Raw genomic sequence first — 20,138 nt, forward strand, 5'->3', positions numbered from 1 at the left:
AACAGAAAGAAGTTTCACACAATGCTTCTCTGTAGTTTTTATTTGAACATATGCCTTTTTCCCTATAGGCCCCTTAGAGCACACAATGTCCTCTTGCCGTTTCTCCAGAAAGAGTGTTTCAGAACTGCTCAATCAAAAGAAAGCTTAAACTCTGTTAGTTGAATGCACAGAAGAGAGAGTACTTTCAGAGAATTGTTCTGTGTATGTGTTATTTGGAGATATTCCTTTCTCCACTATAGGCCCCGTAGCGCTCTGAATGTCCACTTGCAGTTTCCACAGAAAGAGTGTTTCAGAACTGCTCTATCAAAAGTAAAGTTCAAATCGGTTAGTTGAATGCACAGAACAGAAAGAAGTTTCACAGAATGCTTCTGTGTAGTTTTTATTGGAAGATATTCCTTTCTCCACTATAGGCCCCTTAGCGCTCTGAATGTCCACTTTCAGGTTCCAAAAAAGAGTGTTTCAGAACTGCTCAATCAAAAGTAAGCTTCAACTCTGTTAGTTGAATTCACAGAACAGAAAGAAGTTTCACAGAATTCTTCTGTGTAGTTTTTAATTGGTTATAGGCCTTTTTCCTCTATAGGCCCGGGAATGCTCCGAATGTCCTCATGCAGTTTCTCCAGAAAGAGTGTTTCAGAACTGCTCAATCAAAAGAAAGCTTAAACTCTGTTAGTTGAATGCACAGAACAGAAAGTAATTTCAGAGAATGTTTCTGTGTATGTTTTATTTGGAGATATTCCTTTCTCCACTATAGGCCCCTTAGCGCTCTGAAAGTCCACTTGCAGTTTCCACAGAAAGAGTGTTTGAGAACTGCTCAATCAAAAGTAAGCTTCAACTCTGTTAGTTGAATTCACAGAACAGAAAGAAGTTTCACAGAATTCTTCTGGGTAGTTTTCATTTGAAGATATACCTTTTTCCACTATAGGCCCTTTAGCGCTCCGAATGTCCACTTGCAGTTTCAACAGAAAGAGTCTTTCAGAACGGCTCAATCAAAAGTAATCTTCAACTCTCTTAGTTCAATGCACAGAAGAGAAAGAAGTTTCACAGAATGCTTCTGTGTAGTTTTTATTTGAAGATATTCCTTTTTCCAATACATGCTCCATAGCACTGTGAATGTCCACTTGCAGTTTATATAGAAAGAGTGTTTCAGAACTGCTCAATCAAAAGTAAGCTTCCTCTCTGTTAGTTGAATGCACAGAACAGAAAGAAGTTTCGCAGAATGCTTCTGGGTAGTTTTATTTGAAGATTCTCCTTTTTCCACTATGGGCCCCATAGAGCTGCCAATGTCCACATGCACTCTCTACGGAAAGATTGTTTCAGAACTGCGCAATCAAAAGTAAGCTTCAACACTGTTAGTTGAATGCACAGAACAGAAAGAAGTTTCACAGAATGCTTCTGTGTAGTTGTTAATTGAAGATATTCCTTTTTCCACTATAGGCCCCTTAGAGCACGGAATATCCTCTTGCATTTTCTACAGAAAGAATGATTCAGAACTGCTCAATCAAAAGTAAGGTTCAACTCTGTTAGTTGAATTCACAGAACAGAAAGAAGTTTCACAGAATTCTTCTGTGTAGTTTTTAATTGGTTATAGGCCTTTTTCCTCTATAGGCCCGGGAATGCTCCGAATGTCCTCTTGCAGTTTCTCCAGAAAGAGTGTTTCAGAACTGCTCAATCAAAAGAAAGCTTAAACTCCGTTAGTTGAATGCACAGAACAGAAAGTAATTTCAGAGAATGTTTCTGTGTATGTTTTATTTGGAGATATTCCTTTCTCCTCTATAGGCCCCGTAGCGCTCTGAAAGGCCACTTGCAGTATCCACAGAAAGAGTGTTTCAGAACTGCTCTATCAAAAGTAAAGTTCAAATCGGTTCGTTGAATGCATAGAACAGAAAGAAGTTTCACAGAATGCTTCTGTGTTGTTTTTATTTGAAGATATTCCTTTCTCCACTATAGGCCCCTTAGCGCTCTGAATGTCCACTTTCAGTTTCCACAAAAAGAGTGTTTCAGAACTGCTCAATCAAAAGTAAGCTTCAACTCTGTTAGTTGAATGCACAGAACACTAAGAAGTTTCACAGAATTCTTCTGGGTAGTTTTCATTTGAAGATATACCTTTTTCCACTATAGGCCCTTTAGCGCTCCGAATGTCCACTTGCAGTTTCAACAGAAAGAGTCTTTCAGAACTGCTCAATCAAAAGTAATCTTCAACTCTCTTAGTTGAATGCACAGAAGAGAAAGAAGTTTCACAGAATGCTTCTGTGTAGTTTTTATTTGAAGATATTCCTTTTTCCATTATAGGCCCCTAAGCGTTCTGAATATCCACTTGCAGTTTCTACAGAAAGAGAGTTTCAGAACTGCTCAATCAAAAGTAACGTTCAACTCTGTTAGTTGAATGCAGAGAACATAAAGAAGTTTCACAGAATGCTTCTGTGTGGTTTTTATTTGCAGATATTCCTTTTTCCACTATTGGCCCCTTCGTGCTCAGAATATCCCCTTGCAGTTTCTACAGGAAGAGAGTTTCAGACCTGCTCTATCAAAATTTAGGTTCAACTCTGTTGGTGGAACGCACAGAAAAGAAAGAAGTTTCACAGAAAGTTTCTGTGTAGTTTTCATTTGAAGCTATTCCTTTTTCCAATATATGCTCCATAGCACTGTGAATGTCCACTTGCAGTTTATACAGAAAGAGAGTTACAGAACTGCTCAATCAAAAGTAAGCTTCCTCTCTGTTAGTTGAATGCACAGAACAGAAAGAGGTTTCCCAGAATGCTTCTGGGTAGTTTTTATTTGAAGATTCTCCTTTTTCCACTATGGGCCCCATAGAGCTGCCAATGTCCACATACACTCTCTACAGAAAGAGAGTTTCAGTACTGTGCAATCAAAAGTATGCTTCAACTCTGTTAGTTGAATGCACAGAACAGAAAGAAGTTTCGCAGAATGCTTCTGTGTAGTTGTTAATTGAAGATATTCCGTTTTCCACTATAGGCCCCTTAGAGCACGGAATATCCTCTTGCATTTTCTACAGAAAGAATGATTCAGAACTGCTCAATCAAAAGTATGGTTCAACTCTGTTAGTTGAATTCACAGAACAGAAAGAAGTTTCACAGAATTCTTCTGTGTAGTTTTTAATTGGTTATAGGCCTTTTTCCTCTATAGGCCCGGGAATGCTCCGAATGTCCTCTTGCAGTTTCTCCAGAAACAGTCTTTCATAACTGCTCAATCAAATGTATGCTTCATCTCTCTTAGTTGAATGCACAGAACAGAAAGAAATTTCACAGAATGATTCTGTGTAGTTTTTATAAGATATTCCTTTTTCCACTATAGGCCTCTTACGGTTCCGAATGTCCATTTGCAGTTTCTAAAGAATGATTGTTTCAAAACTGCTCAATCAAAAGTAAAGTTCAAATCTGTTAGTTGAATGCACAGAACAGAAAGAAGTTTCACACAATGCTTCTGTGTAGTTTTTATTTGAACATATGCCTCTTTCCACTATAGGCCCCATAGAGCACAAAATGTCCTCTTGCCGTTTCTCCAGAAAGAGTGTTTCGGGACTGCTCAATCAAAAGAAAGCTTAAACTCTGTTAGTTGATTGCACAGAACAGAAAGTAATTTCAGAGAATATTTCTGTGTATGTTTTATTTGGAGATATTCCTTTCTCCACTATAGGCCCCGTAGCGCTCTGAAAGTCCACTGGCAGTTTCCACAGAAAGAGTGTTTCAGAACTGCTCTATCAAAAGTAAAGTTCATATCGGTTCGTTGAATGCATAGAACAGAAAGAAGTTTCACAGAATGCTTCTGTGTAGTTTTTATTTGAAGATATTCCTTTCTGCACTATAGGACCCTTAGCGCTCTGAATGTCCACTTTCAGTTTCCACAAAAAGAGTGTTTCAGAACTGCTCAATCAAAAGTAAGCTTCAACTCTGTTAGTTGAATGCACAGAACAGAAAGAAGTTTCACAGAATTCTTCTGGGTAGTTTTCATTTGAAGATATAACTTTTTCCACTATAGGCCCTTTAGCGCTCCGAATGTCCACTTGCAGTTTCAACAGAAAGAGTGTTTCAGAAGTGCTCAATCAAAAGAAATCTTCAACTCTCTTAATTGGATGCACAGAAGAGAAAGAAGTTTCACAGAATGCTTCTGTGTAGTTTTTATTTGAAGATATTCCTTTTTCCATTATAGGCCCCTAAGCGTTCTGAATATCCACTTGCAGTTTCTACAGAAAGATAGTTTCAGAACTGCTCAATCAAAAGTAACGTTCAACTCTGTTAGTTGAATGCAGAGAACATAAAGAAGTTGCACAGAATGCTTCTGTGTAGTTTTTATTTGCAGATATTCCTTTTTCCACTATTGGCCCCTTCGTGCTCAGAATATCCCCTTGCAGTTTCTACAGGAAGAGTGTTTCAGACCTCCTCTATCAAAATTAAGTTTCAACTCTGTTGGTGGAACGCACAGAACAGAAAGAAGTTTCACAGAAAGCTTCTGTGTAGTTTTCATTTGAAGATATTCCTTTTTCCAATACATGCTCCATAGCACTGTGAATGTCCACTTGCAGTTTATACAGAAAGAGTGTTTCAGAACTGCTCAATCAAAAGTAAGCTTCCTCTCTGTTAGTTGAATGCACAGAACAGAAAGTAATTTCAGAGAATGTTTCTGTGTATGTTTTATTTGGAGATATTCCTTTCTCCACTATAGGCCCCGTAGCGCTCTGAATGTCCACTTGCGGTTTCCACAGAAAGAGTGTTTCAGAACTGCTCAATCAAAAGTAATCTTCAACTCTCTTAGTTGAATGCACAGAAGAGAAAGAAGTTTCACAGAATGCTTCTGTGTAGTTTTTATTTGAAGATATTCCTTTTTCCATTATAGGCCCCTAAGCGTTCTGAATATCCACTTGCAGTTTCTACAGAAAGAGAGTTTCAGAACTGCTCAATCAAAAGTAACGTTCAACTCTGTTAGTTGAAAGCAAAGAACATAAAGAAGTTTCACAGAATGCTTCTGTGTAGTTTTTATTTGCAGATATTCCTTTTTCCACTATTGGCCCCTTCGTGCTCAGAATATCCCCTTGCAGTTTCTACAGGAAGAGTGTTTCAGAACTGCTCTATCAAAATTAAGGTTCAACTCTGTTGGTGGAACGCACAGAACAGAAAGAAGTTTCACAGAAAGCTTCTGTGTAGTTTTCATTTGAAGATATTCCTTTTTCCAATACATGCTCCATAGCACTGTGAATGTCCACTTGCAGTTTATACAGAAAGAGTGTTTCAGAACTGCTCAATCAAAAGTAAGCTTCCTCTCTGTTAGTTGAATGCACAGAACAGAAAGAAGTTTCGCAGAATGCTTCTGGGTAGTTTTATTTGAAGATTCTCCTTTTTCCACTATGGGCCCCATAGAGCTGCAAATGTCCACATGCACTCTCTACAGAAAGAGTGTTTCAGAACTGCGCAATCAAAAGTAAGCTTCAACTCTGTTAGTTGAATGCACAGAACAGAAAGAAGTTTCACAGAATGCTTCTGTGTAGTTGTTAATTGAAGATATTCCTTTTTCCACTATAGGCAACTTAGAGCATGGAATATCCTCTTGCATTTTCTACAGAAAGAATGATTCAGAACTGCTCAATCAAAAGTAAGGTTCAACTCTGTTAGTTGAATTCACAGAACAGAAAGAAGTTTCACAGAATTCTTCTGTGTAGTTTTTAATTGGTTATAGGCCTTTTTCCTCTATAGGCCCGGGAATGCTCCGAATGTCCTCTTGCAGTGTCTCCAGAAAGAGTGTTTCAGAACTGCTCAATCAAAAGAAAGCTTAAACTCTGTTAGTTGAATGCACAGAACAGAAAGTAATTTCAGAGAATGTTTCTGTGTATGTTTTATTTGGAGATATTCCTTTCTCCACTATAGGCCCCGTAGCGCTCTGAAAGTCCACTTGCAGTATCCACAGAAAGAGTGTTTCAGAACTGCTCTATCAAAAGTAAAGTTCAAATCGGTTCGTTGAATGCATAGAACAGAAATAAGTTTCACAGAATGCTTCTGTGTAGTTTTTATTTGAAGATATTCCTTTCTCCACTATAGGCCCCTTAGCGCTCTGAATGTCCACTTTCAGTTTCCACAAAAAGAGTGTTTCAGAACTGCTCAATCAAAAGTAAGCTTCAACTCTGTTAGTTGAATGCACAGAACAGAAAGAAGTTTCACAGAATTCTTCTGGGTAGTTTTCATTTGAAGATATAACTTTTTCCACTATAGGCCCTTTAGCGCTCCGAATGTCCACTTGCAGTTTCAACAGAAAGAGTCTTTCAGAACTGCTCAATCAAAAGTAATCTTCAACTCTCTTAGTTGAATTCACAGAAGAGAAAGAAGTTTCACAGAATGCTTCTGTGTAGTTTTTATTTGAAGATATTCCTTTTTCCATTATAGGCCCCTAAGCGTTCTGAATATCCACTTGCAGTTTCTACAGAAAGAGAGTTTCAGAACTGCTCAATCAAAAGTAACGTTCAACTCTGTTAGTTGAATGCAGAGAACATAAAGAAGTTTCACAGAATGCTTCTGTGTGGTTTTTATTTGCAGATATTCCTTTTTCCACTATTGGCCCCTTCGTGCTCAGAATATCCCCTTGCAGTTTCTACAGGAAGAGAGTTTCAGACCTGCTCTATCAAAATTAAGGTTCAACTCTGTTGGTGGAACGCACAGAAAAGAAAGAAGTTTCACAGAAAGCTTCTGTGTAGTTTTCATTTGAAGCTATTCCTTTTTCCAATATATGCTCCATAGCACTGTGAATGTCCACTTGCAGTTTATACAGAAAGAGTGTTACAGAACTGCTCAATCAAAAGTAAGCTTCCTCTCTGTTAGTTGAATGCACAGAACAGAAAGAGGTTTCCCAGAATGCATTTGGGTAGTTTTTATTTGAAGATTCTCCTTTTTCCACTATGGGCCCCATAGAGCTGCCAATGTCCACATACACTCTCTACAGAAAGAGAGTTTCAGAACTGCGCAATCAAAAGTAAGTTTCAACTCTGTTAGTTGAATGCACAGAACAGAAAGAAGTTTCGCAGAATGCTTCTGTGTAGTTGTTAATTGAAAATATTCCTTTTTCCACTACAGGCCCCTTAGAGCACGGAATATCCTCTTGCATTTTCTACAGAAAGAATGATTCAGAACTGCTCAATCAAAAGTAAGGTTCAACTCTGTTAGTTGAATTCACAGAACAGAAAGCAGTTTCACAGAATTCTTCTGTGTAGTTTTTCATTGTTTATATGCCTTTTTCCTCTATAGGCCCGGGAATGCTCCGAATGTCCTCTTGCAGTTTCTCCAGAAACAGTCTTTCATAACTGCTCAATCAAATGTATGCTTCATCTCTCTTAGTTGAATGCACAGAACAGAAAGAAATTTCACAGAATGATTCTGTGTAGTTTTTATAAGATATTCCTTTTTCCACTATAGGCCTCTTACGGTTCCGAATGTTCATTTGCAGTTTCTAAAGAAAGATTGTTTCAAAACTGCTCAATCAAAAGTAAAGTTCAAATCTGTTAGTTGAATGCACAGAACAGAAAGAAGTTTCACACAATGCTTCTGTGTAGTTTTTATTTGAACATATGCCTTTTTCCACTATAGGCCCCATAGAGCACAAAATGTCCTCTTGCCGTTTCTCCAGAAAGAGTGTTTCAGAACTGCTCAATCAAAAGAAAGCTTAAACTCTGTTAGTTGAATGCACAGAACAGAAAGTAATTTCAGAGAATGTTTCTGTGTATGTTTTATTTGGAGATATTCCTTTCTCCACTATAGGCCCCGTAGCGCTCTGAAAGTCCACTTGCAGTTTCCACAGAAAGAGTGTTTCAGAACTGCTCTATCAAAAGTAAAGTTCATATCGGTTCGTTGAATGCATAGAACAGAAAGAAGTTTCACAGAATGCTTCTGTGTAGTTTTTATTTGAAGATATTCCTTTCTCCACTATAGGCCCCTTAGCGCTCTGAATGTCCACTTTCAGTTTCCACAAAAAGAGTGTTTCAGAACTGCTCAATCAAAAGTAAGCTTCAACTCTGTTAGTTGAATGCACAGAACAGAAAGAAGTTTCACAGAATTCTTCTGGGTAGTTTTCATTTGAAGATATAACTTTTTCCACTATAGGCCCTTTAGCGCTCCGAATGTCCACTTGCAGTTTCAACGGAAAGAGTCTTTCATACCTGATCAATCAAAAGTAAACTTCAACTCTCTTAGTTGAATGCACAGAAGAGAAAGAAGTTTCACAGAATGCTTCTGTGTAGTTTTTATTTGAAGATATTCCTTTTTCCATTATAGGCCCCTAAGCGTTCTGAATATCCACTTGCAGTTTCTACAGAAAGAGAGTTTCAGAACTGCTCAATCAAAAGTAACGTTCAACTCTGTTAGTTGAATGCAGAGAACATAAAGAAGTTTCACAGAATGCTTCTGTGTAGTTTTTATTTGCAGATATTCCTTTTTCCACTATTGGCCCCTTCGTGCTCAGAATATCCCCTTGCAGTTTCTACAGGAAGAGAGTTTCAGACCTGCTCTATCAAAATTAAGGTTCAACTCTGTTGGTGGAACGCACAGAACAGAAAGAAATTTCACAGAAAGCTTCTGTGTAGTTTTCATTTGAAGATATTCCTTTTTAAAATACATGCTCCATAGCACTGTGAATGTCCACTTGCAGTTTATACAGAAAGAGTGTTTCAGAACTGCTCAATCAAAAGTAAGCTTCCTCTCTGTTAGTTGAATGCACAGAACAGAAAGAAGTTTCGCAGAATGCTTCTGGGTAGTTTTTATTTGAAGATTCTCCTTTTTCCACTATGGGCCCCATAGAACTGCCAATGTCCACATGCACTCTCTACAGAAAGAGTGTTTCAGAACTGCGCAATCAAAAGTAAGCTTCAACTCTGTTAGTTGAATGCACAGAACAGAAAGAAGTTTCGCAGAATGCTTCTGTGTAGTTGTTAATTGAAGATATTCCTTTTTCCACTATAGGCCCCTTAGAGCACGGAATATCCTCTTGCATTTTCTACAGAAAGAATGATTCAGAACTGCTCAATCAAAAGTAAGGTTCAACTCTCTTGGTTGAATTCACAGAACAGAAAGAAGTTTCACAGAATTCTTCTGTGTAGTTTTTAATTGGTTATATGCCGTTTTCCTCTATAGGCCCGGGAATGCTCCGAATGTCCTCTTGCAGTTTCTCCAGAAACAGTCTTTCATAACTGCTCAATCAAATGTATGCTTCATCTCTCTTAGTTGAATGCACAGAACAGAAAGAAGTTTCACAGAATGATTCTGTGTAGTTTTTATTAGAAGATATTCCTTTTTCCACTATAGGCCTCTTACGGTTCCCAATGTCCATTTGCAGTTTCCACAGAAAGATTGTTTCAGAACTGCTCAATCAAAAGTAAAGTTCAAATCTGTTAGTTGAATGCACAGAACAGAAAGAAGTCTCACCCAATGCTTCTGTGTAGTTTTTATTTGAACATATGCCTTTTCCCACTATAGGCCCCTTAGAGCACAAAATGTCCTCTTGCCGTTTCTCCAGAAAGAGTGTTTCAGAACTGCTCAATCAAAAGAAAGCTCAAACTCTGTTAGTTGAAAGCACAGAAGAGAGAGTACTTTCAGAGAATTGTTCTGTGTATGTGTTATTTGGAGATATTCCTTTCTCCACTATAGGCCCCGTAGCGCTCTGAATGTCCACTTGCAGTTTCCACAGAAAGAGTGTTTCAGAACTGCTCTATCAAAAGTAAAGTTCAAATCTGTTAGTTGAATGCACAGACCAGAAAGAAGTTTCACAGAATGCTTCTGTGTAGTTTTTATTTGAAGATATTCCTTTCTCCACTATAGGCCCCTTAGCGCTCTGAATGTCCACTTTCAGTTTCCACAAAAAGAGTGTTTCAGAACTGTTCAATCAAAAGTAATCTTCAACTCTCTTAGTTGAATACACAGAACAGAAAGAAGTTTCACAGAATTCTTCTGGGTAGTTTTCATTTGAAGATATAACTTTTTCCACTATAGGCCCTTTAGCCCTCCGAAAGTCCAATTGCAGTTTCAACAGAAAGAGTGTTTCAGAACTGCTCAATCAAAAGTATTCTTCAACTCTCTTAGTTGAATGCACAGAAGAGAAAGAAGTTTCACAGAATGCTTCTGTGTAGTTTTTATTTGAAGATATTCCTTTTCCCATTATAGGCTCCTAAGCGTTCTGAATATCCACTTGCAGTTTCTACAGAAAGAGAGTTTCAGAACTGCTCAATCAAAAGTAACGTTCAACCCTGTTAGTTGAATTCAGAGAACATAAAGAAGTTTCACAGAATGCTTCTGTGTAGTTTTTATTTGCAGATATTCCTTTTTCCACTATTGGCCCCTTCGTGCTCAGAATATCCCCTTGCTGTTTCTACAGGAAGAATGTTTCAGACCTGCTCTATCAAAATTAAGGTTCAACTCTGTTGGTGGAACGCACAGAACAGAAAGAAGTTTCACAGAAATCTTCTGTGTAGTTTTCATTTGAAGATATTCCTTTTTCCAATACATGCTCCATAGCACTGTGAATGTCCACTTGCAGTTTATACAGAAAGAGTGTTTCAGAACTGCTCAATGAAAAGTAAGCTTCCTCTCTGTTAGTTGAATGCACAGAACAGGAAGAAGTTTCGCAGAATGCTTCTGGGTAGTTTTTATTTAAAGATTCTCCTTTTTCCACTATGGGCCCCATAGAGCTGCCAATGTCCACATGCACTCTCTACAGAAAGAGTGTTTCAGAACTGTGCAATCAAAAGTAAGCTTCAACTCTGTTAGTTGAATGCACAGAACAGAAAGAAGTTTCGCAGAATGCTTCTGTGTAGTTGTTAGTTGAAGATATTCCTTTTTCCACTATAGGCCCCTTAGAGCACGGAATAACCTCTTGCATTTTCTACAGAAAGAATGATTCAGAACTGCTCAATCAAAAGTAAGGTTCAACTCTGTTACTTGAATTCACAGAACAGAAAGAAGTTTCACAGAATTCTTCTGTCTAGTTTTTAATTGGTTATAGGCCTTTTTCCTCTATAGGCCCGGGAATGCTCCGAATGTCCTCTTGCAGTTTCTCCAGAAAGAGTGTTTCAGAACTGCTCAATCAAAAGAAAGCTTAAACTCTGTTAGTTGAATGCACAGAACAGAAAGTAATTTCAGAGAATGTTTCTGTGTATGTTTTATTTGGAGATATTCCTTTCTCCACTATAGGCCCCGTAGCGCTCTGAAAGTCCACTTGCAGTTTCCACAGAAAGAGTGTTTCAGAACTGCTCTATCAATAGTAAAGTTAAAATCTGTTAGTTGAATGCATAGAACAGAAAGAAGTTTCACAGAATGCTTCTGTGTAGTTTTTATTTGCCGATATTCCTTTTTCCACTATTGGCCCCTTCGTGCTCAGAATATCCCCTTGCAGTTTCTGCAGGAAGAGTGTTTCAGACCTGCTCTATCAAAATTAAGGTTCAACTCTGTTGGTGGAACGCACAGAACAGGAAGAAGTTTCACAGAAAGCTTCTGTGTAGTTTTCATTTGAAGATATTCCTTTTTCCAATACATGCTCCATAGCACTGTGAATGTCCACTTGCAGTTTATACCGAAAGAGTGTTTCAGAACTGCTCAATCAAAAGTAAGCTTCCTCTCTGTTAGTTGAATGCACAGAAAAGAAAGAAGTTTCGCAGAATGCTTCTGGGTAGTTTTTATTTGAAGATTCTCCTTTTTCCACTATGGGCCCCATAGAGCTGCCAATGTCCACATGCACTCTCTACAGAAAGAGTGTTTCAGAACTGTGCAATCAAAAGTAAGCTTCAACTCTGTTAGTTGAATGCACAGAACAGAAAGAAGTTTCGCAGAATGCTTCTGTGTAGTTGTTAATTGAAGATATTCCTTTTTCCACTATAGGCCCCTTAGAGCACGGAATATCCTCTTGCATTTTCTACAGAAAGAATGATTCAGAACTGCTCAGTCAAAAGTAAGGTTCCACTCTGTTAGTTGAATTCACAGAACAGAAAGAAGTTTCACAGAATTCTTCTGTGTAGTTTTTAATTGGTTATAGGCCTTTTTCCTCTATAGGCCCGGGAATGGTCCGAATGTCCTCTTGCAGTTTCTCCAGAAAGAGTGTTTCAGAACTGCTCAATCAAAAGAAAGCTTAAACTCTGTTAGTTGAATGCACAGAACAGAAAGTAATTTCAGAGAATGTTTCTGTGTATTTTTTATTTGGAGATATTCCTTTCTCCACTATAGGCCCCGTAGCGCTCTGAAAGTCCACTTGCAGTATCCACAGAAAGAGTGTTTCAGAACTGCTCTATCAAAAGTAAAGTTCAAATCGGTTCGTTGAATGCATAGAACAGAAAGAAGTTTCACAGAATGCTTCTGTGTAGTTTTTATTTGAAGATATTCCTTTCTCCACTATAGGCCCCTTAGCGCTCTGAATGTCCACTTTCAGTTCCCACAAAAAGAGTGTTTCAGAACTGCTCAATCAAAAGTAAGCTTCAACTCTGTTAGTTGAATGCACAGAACAGAAAGAAGTTTCACAGAATTCTTCTGGGTAGTTTTCATTTGAAGATATAACTTTTTCCACTATAGGCCCTTTAGCGCTCCGAATGTCCACTTGCAGTTTCAACAGAAAGAGTCTTTCAGAACTGCTCAATCAAAAGTAATCTTCAACTCTCTTAGTTGAATGCACAGAAGAGAAAGAAGTTTCACAGAATGCTTCTGTGTAGTTTTTATTTGAAGATATTCCTTTTTCCATTATAGGCCCCTAAGCGTTCTGAATATCCACTTGCAGTTTCTACAGAAAGAGAGTTTCAGAACTGCTCAATCAAAAGTAACGTTCAACTCTGTTAGTTGAATGCAGAGAACATAAAGAAGTTTCACAGAATGCTTCTGTGTGGTTTTTATTTGCAGATATTCCTTTTTCCACTATTGGCCCCTTCGTGCTCAGAATATCCCCTTGCAGTTTCTGCAGGAAGAGTGTTTCAGACCTGCTCTATCAAAATTAAGGTTCAACTGTGTTGGTGGAACGCACAGAACAGAAAGAAGTTTCACAGAAAGCTTCTGTGTAGTTTTCATTTGAAGATATTCCTTTTTCCAATACATGCTCCATAGCACTGTGAATGTCCACTTGCAGTTTATACAGAAAGAGTGTTTCAGAACTGCTCAATCAAAAGTAAGCTTCCTCTCTGTTAGTTGAATGCACAGAACAGAAAGAAGTTTCGCAGAATGCTTCTGGGTAGTTTTTATTTGAAGATTCTCCTTTTTCCACTATGGGCCCCATAGAGCTGCCAATGTCCACATGCACTCTCTACGGAAAGAGTGTTTCAGAACTGTGCAATCAAAAGTAAGCTTCAACTCTGTTAGTTGAATGCACAGAACAGAAAGAAGTTTCGCAGAATGCTTCTGTGTAGTTGTTAATTGAAGATATTCCTTTTTCCACTATAGGCCCCTTAGAGCAGGGAATATCCTCTTGCATTTTCTACAGAAAGAATGATTCAGAACTGCTCAATCAAAAGTAAGGTTCAACTCTGTTAGTTGAATTCACAGAACAGAAAGAAGTTTCACAGAATTCTTCTGTGTAGTTTTTAATTGGTTATAGGCCTTTTTCCTCTATAGGCCCGGGAATGCTCCGAATGTCCTCTTGCAGTTTCTCCAGAAAGAGTGTTTCAGAACTGCTCAATCAAAAGAAAGCTTAAACTCTGTTAGTTGAATGCACAGAACAGAAAGTAATTTCAGAGAATGTTTCTGTGTATGTTTTATTTGGAGATATTCCTTTCTCCACTATAGGCCCCGTAGCGCTCTGAAAGTCCACTTGCAGTTTCCACAGAAAGAGTGTTTCAGAACTGCTCTATCAAAAGTAAAGTTCAAATCTGTTAGTTGAATGCATAGAACAGAAAGAAGTTTCACAGAATGTTTCTGTGTAGTTTTTATTTGAAGATATTCCTTTCTCCACTATAGGCCCCTTAGCGCTCTGAATGTCCACTTTCAGTTTCCACAAAAAGAGTGTTTCAGAACTGCTCAATCAAAAGTAAGCTTCAACTCTGTTAGTTGAATGCACAGAACAGAAAGAAGTTTCACAGAATTCTTCTGGGTAGTTTTCATTTGAAGATATAACTTTTTCCACTATAGGCCCTTTAGCGCTCCGAATGTCCACTTGCAGTTTCAACAGAAAGAGTCTTTCAGAACTGCTCAATCAAAAGTAATCTTCAACTCTCTTAGTTGAATTCACAGAAGAGAAAGAAGTTTCACAGAATGCTTCTGTGTAGTTTTTATTTGAAGATATTCCTTTTTCCATTATAGGCCCCTAAGCGTTCTGAATATCCACTTGCAGTTTCTACAGAAAGAGAGTTTCAGAACTGCTCAATCAAAAGTAACGTTCAACTCTGTTAGTTGAATGCAGAGAACATAAAGAAGTTTCACAGAATGCTTCTGTGTGGTTTTTATTTGCAGATATTCCTTTTTCCACTATTGGCCCCTTCGTGCTCAGAATATCCCCTTGCAGTTTCTACAGGAAGAGAGTTTCAGACCTGCTCTATCAAAATTAAGGTTCAACTCTGTTGGTGGAACGCACAGAAAAGAAAGAAGTTTCACAGAAAGCTTCTGTGTAGTTTTCATTTGAAGATATTCCTTTTTCCAATACATGTTCCATAGCACTGTGAATGTCCACTTGCAGTTTTTACAGAAAGAGTGTTTCAGAACTGCTCAATCAAAAGTAAGCTTCCTCTCTGTTAGTTGAATGCACAGAACAGAAAGAGGTTTCCCAGAATGCTTCTGGGTAGTTTTTATTTGAAGATTCTCCTTTTTCCACTATGGGCCCCATAGAGCTGCCAATGTCCACATACACTCTCTACAGAAAGAGAGTTTCAGAACTGCGCAATCAAAAGTAAGTTTCAACCCTGTTAGTTGAATGCACAGAACAGAAAGAAGTTTCGCAGAATGCTTCTGTGTAGTTGTTAATTGAAAATATTCCTTTTTCCACTACAGGCCCCTTAGAGCACGGAATATCCTCTTGCATTTTCTACAGAAAGAATGATTCAGAACTGCTCAATCAAAAGTAAGGTTCAACTCTGTTAGTTGAATTCACAGAACAGAAAGCAGTTTCACAGAATTCTTCTGTGTAGTTTTTCATTGTTTATATGGTTTTTCCTCTATAGGCCCGGGAATGCTCCGAATGTCCTCTTGCAGTTTCTCCAGAAACAGTCTTTCATAACTGCTCAATCAAATGTATGCTTCATCTCTCTTAGTTGAATGCACAGAACAGAAAGAAATTTCACAGAATGATTCTGTGTAGTTTTTATAAGATATTCCTTTTTCCACTATAGGCCTCTTACGGTTCCGAATGTTCATTTGCAGTTTCTAAAGAAAGATTGTTTCAAAACTGCTCAATCAAAAGTAAAGTTCAAATCTGTTAGTTGAATGCACAGAACAGAAAGAAGTTTCACACAATGATTCTGTGTAGTTTTTATTTGAACATATGCCTTTTTCCACTATAGGCCCCATAGAGCACAAAATGTCCTCTTGCCGTTTCTCCAGAAAGAGTGTTTCGGAACTGCTCAATCAAAAGAAAGCTTAAACTCTGTTAGTTGAATGCACAGAACAGAAAGTAATTTCAGAGAATGTTTCTGTGTATGTTTTATTTGGAGATATTCCTTTCTCCACTATAGGCCCCGTAGCGCTCTGAAAGTCCACTTGCAGTTTCCACAGAAAGAGTGTTTCAGAACTGCTCTATCAAAAGTAAAGTTCATATCGGTTCGTTGAATGCATAGAACAGAAAGAAGTTTCACAGAATGCTTCTGTGTAGTTTTTATTTGAAGATATTCCTTTCTCCACTATAGGCCCCTTAGCGCTCTGAATGTCCACTTTCAGTTTCCACAAAAAGAGTGTTTCAGAACTGCTCAATCAAAAGTAAGCTTCAACTCTGTTAGTTGAATGCACAGAACAGAAAGAAGTTTCACAGAATTCTTCTGGGTAGTTTTCATTTGAAGATATAACTTTTTCCACTATAGGCCCTTTAGCGCTCCGAATGTCCACTTGCAGTTTCAACAGAAAGAGTCTTTCATAACTGATCAATCAAAAGTAATCTTCAACTCTCTTAGTTGAATGCACAGAAGAGAAAGAAGTTTCACAGAATGCTTCTGTGTAGTTTTTATTTGAAGATATTCCTTTTTCCATTATAGGCCCCTAAGCGTTCTGAATATCCACTTGCAGTTTCTACAGAAAGAGAGTTTCAGAACTGCTCAATCAAAAGTAACGTTCAACTCTGTTAGTTGAATGCAGAGAACATAAAGAAGTTTCACAGAATGCTTCTGTGTAGTTTTTATTTGCAGATATTCCTTTTTCCACTATTGGCCCCTTCGTGCTCAGAATATCCCCTTGCAGTTTCTACAGGAAGAGAGTTTCAGACCTGCTCTATCAAAATTAAGGTTCAACTCTGTTGGTGGAACGCACAGAACAGAAAGAAGTTTCACAGAAAGCTTCTGTGTAGTTTTCATTTGAAGATATTCCTTTTTAAAATACATGCTCCATAGCACTGTGAATGTCCACTTGCAGTTTATACAGAAAGAGTGTTTCAGAACTGCTCAATCAAAAGTAAGCTTCCTCTCTGTTAGTTGAATGCACAGAACAGAAAGAAGTTTCGCAGAATGCTTCTGGGTAGTTTTTATTTGAAGATTCTCCTTTTTCCACTATGGGCCCCATAGAACTGCCAATGTCCACATGCACTCTCTACAGAAAGAGTGTTTCAGAACTGCGCAATCAAAAGTAAGCTTCAACTCTGTTAGTTGAATGCACAGAACAGAAAGAAGTTTCGCAGAATGCTTCTGTGTAGTTGTTAATTGAAGATATTCCTTTTTCCACTATAGGCACCTTAGAGCGCGGAATATCCTCTTGCATTTTCTACAGAAAGAATGATTCAGAACTGCTCAATCAAAAGTAAGGTTCAACTCTGTTGGTTGAATTCACAGAACAAAAAGAAGTTTCACAGAATTCTTCTGTGTAGTTTTTAATTGGTTATATGCCGTTTTCCTCTATAGGCCCGGGAATGCTCCGAATGTCCTCTTGCAGTTTCTCCAGAAACAGTCTTTCATAACTGCTCAATCAAATGTATGCTTCATCTCTCTTAGTTGAATGCACAGAACAGAAAGAAGTTTCACAGTATGATTCTGTGTAGTTTTTATTAGAAGATATTCCTTTTTCCACTATAGGCCTCTTACGGTTCCCAATGTCCATTTGCAGTTTCCACAGAAAGATTGTTTCAGAACTGCTCAATCAAAAGTAAAGTTCAAATCTGTTAGTTGAATGCACAGAACAGAAAGAAGTCTCACCCAATGCTTCTGTGTAGTTTTTATTTGAACATATGCCTTTTCCCACTATAGGCCCCTTAGAGCACAAAATGTCCTCTTGCCGTTTCTCCAGAAAGAGTGTTTCAGAACTGCTCAATCAAAAGAAAGCTCAAATTCTGTTAGTTGAATGCACAGAAGAGAGAGTACTTTCAGAGAATTGTTCTGTGTATGTGTTATTTGGAGATATTCCTTTCTCCACTATAGGCCCCGTAGCGCTCTGAATGTCCACTTGCAGTTTCCACAGAAAGAGTGTTTCAGAACTGCTCTATCAAAATTAAAGTTCAAATCTGTTAGTTGAATGCACAGACCCGAAAGAAGTTTCACAGAATGCTTCTGTGTAGTTTTTATTTGAAGATATTCCTTTCTCCACTATAGGCCCCTTAGCGCTCTGAATGTCCACTTTCAGTTTCCACAAAAAGAGTGTTTCAGAACTGTTCAATCAAAAGTAATCTTCAACTCTCTTAGTTGAATACACAGAACAGAAAGAAGTTTCACAGAATTCTTCTGGGTAGTTTTCATTTGAAGATATAACTTTTTCCACTATAGGCCCTTTAGCCCTCCGAAAGTCCAATTGCAGTTTCAACAGAAAGAGTGTTTCAGAACTGCTCAATCAAAAGTATTCTTCAACTCTCTTAGTTGAATGCACAGAAGAGAAAGAAGTTTCACAGAATGCTTCTGTGTAGTTTTTATTTGAAGATATTCCTTTTCCCATTATAGGCTCCTAAGCGTTCTGAATATCCACTTGCAGTTTCTACAGAAAGAGAGTTTCAGAACTGCTCAATCAAAAGTAACGTTCAACCCTGTTAGTTGAATTCAGAGAACATAAAGAAGTTTCACAGAATGCTTCTGTGTAGTTTTTATTTGCAGATATTCCTTTTTCCACTATTGGCCCCTTCGTGCTCAGAATATAACCTTGCAGTTTCTACAGGAAGAGTGTTTCAGACCTGCTCTATCAAAATTAAGGTTCAACTCTGTTGGTGGAACGCACAGAACAGAAAGAAGTTTCACAGAAATCTTCTGTGTAGTTTTCATTTGAAGATATTCCTTTTTCCAATACATGCTCCATAGCACTGTGAATGTCCACTTGCAGTTTATACAGAAAGAGTGTTTCAGAACTGCTCAATGAAAAGTAAGCTTCCTCTCTGTTAGTTGAATGCACAGAAGAGGAAGAAGTTTCGCAGAATGCTTCTGGGTAGTTTTTATTTAAAGATTCTCCTTTTTCCACTATGGGCCCCATAGAGCTGCCAATGTCCACATGCACTCTCTACAGAAAGAGTGTTTCAGAACTGTGCAATCAAAAGTAAGCTTCAACTCTGTTAGTTGAATGCACAGAACAGAAAGAAGTTTCGCAGAATGCTTCTGTGTAGTTGTTAGTTGAAGATATTCCTTTTTCCACTATAGGCCCCTTAGAGCACGGAATATCCTCTTGCATTTTCTACAGAAAGAATGATTCAGAACTGCTCAATCAAAAGTAAGGTTCAACTCTGTTACTTGAATTCACAGAACAGAAAGAAGTTTCACAGAATTCTTCTGTCTAGTTTTTAATTGGTTATAGGCCTTTTTCCTCTATAGGCCCGGGAATGCTCCGAATGTCCTCTTGCAGTTTCTCCAGAAAGAGTGTTTCAGAACTGCTCAATCAAAAGAAAGCTTAAACTCTGTTAGTTGAATGCACAGAACAGAAAGTAATTTCAGAGAATGTTTCTGTGTATGTTTTATTTGGAGATATTCCTTTCTCCACTATAGGCCCCGTAGCGCTCTGAAAGTCCACTTGCAGTTTCCACAGAAAGAGTGTTTCAGAACTGCTCTATCAATAGTAAAGTTAAAATCTGTTAGTTGAATGCATAGAACAGAAAGAAGTTTCACAGAATGCTTCTGTGTAGTTTTTATTTGCAGATATTCCTTTTTCCACTATTGGCCCCTTCGTGCTCAGAATATCCCCTTGCAGTTTCTGCAGGAAGAGTGTTTCAGACCTGCTCTATCAAAATTAAGGTTCAACTCTGTTGGTGGAACGCACAGAACAGAAAGAAGTTTCACAGAAAGCTTCTGTGTAGTTTTCATTTGAAGATATTCCTTTTTCCAATACATGCTCCATAGCACTGTGAATGTCCACTTGCAGTTTATACCGAAAGAGTGTTTCAGAACTGCTCAATCAAAAGTAAGCTTCCTCTCTGTTAGTTGAATGCACAGAAAAGAAAGAAGTTTCGCAGAATGCTTCTGGGTAGTTTTTATTTGAAGATTCTCCTTTTTCCACTATGGGCCCCATAGAGCTGCCAATGTCCACATGCACTCTCTACAGAAAGAGTGTTTCAGAACTGTGCAATCAAAAGTAAGCTTCAACTCTGTTAGTTGAATGCACAGAAGAGAAAGAAGTTTCGCAGAATGCTTCTGTGTAGTTGTTAATTGAAGATATTCCTTTTTCCACTATAGGCCCCTTAGAGCACGGAATATCCTCTTGCATTTTCTACAGAAAGAATGATTCAGAACTGCTCAGTCAAAAGTAAGGTTCCACTCTGTTAGTTGAATTCACAGAACAGAAAGAAGTTTCACAGAATTCTTCTGTGTAGTTTTTAATTGGTTATAGGCCTTTTTCCTCTATAGGCCCGGGAATGCTCCGAATGTCCTCTTGCAGTTTCTCCAGAAAGAGTGTTTCAGAACTGCTCAATCAAAAGAAAGCTTAAACTCTGTTAGTTGAATGCACAGAACAGAAAGTAATTTCAGAGAATGTTTCTGTGTATGTTTTATTTGGAGATATTCCTTTCTCCACTATAGGCCCCGTAGCGCTCTGAAAGTCCACTTGCAGTTTCCACAGAAAGAGTGTTTCAGAACTGCTCTATCAAAAGTAAAG

Source organism: Symphalangus syndactylus, chromosome 24 (assembly GCF_028878055.3).
Source record: "Symphalangus syndactylus isolate Jambi chromosome 24, NHGRI_mSymSyn1-v2.1_pri, whole genome shotgun sequence".
Lineage (NCBI taxonomy): Eukaryota > Metazoa > Chordata > Mammalia > Primates > Hylobatidae > Symphalangus > Symphalangus syndactylus.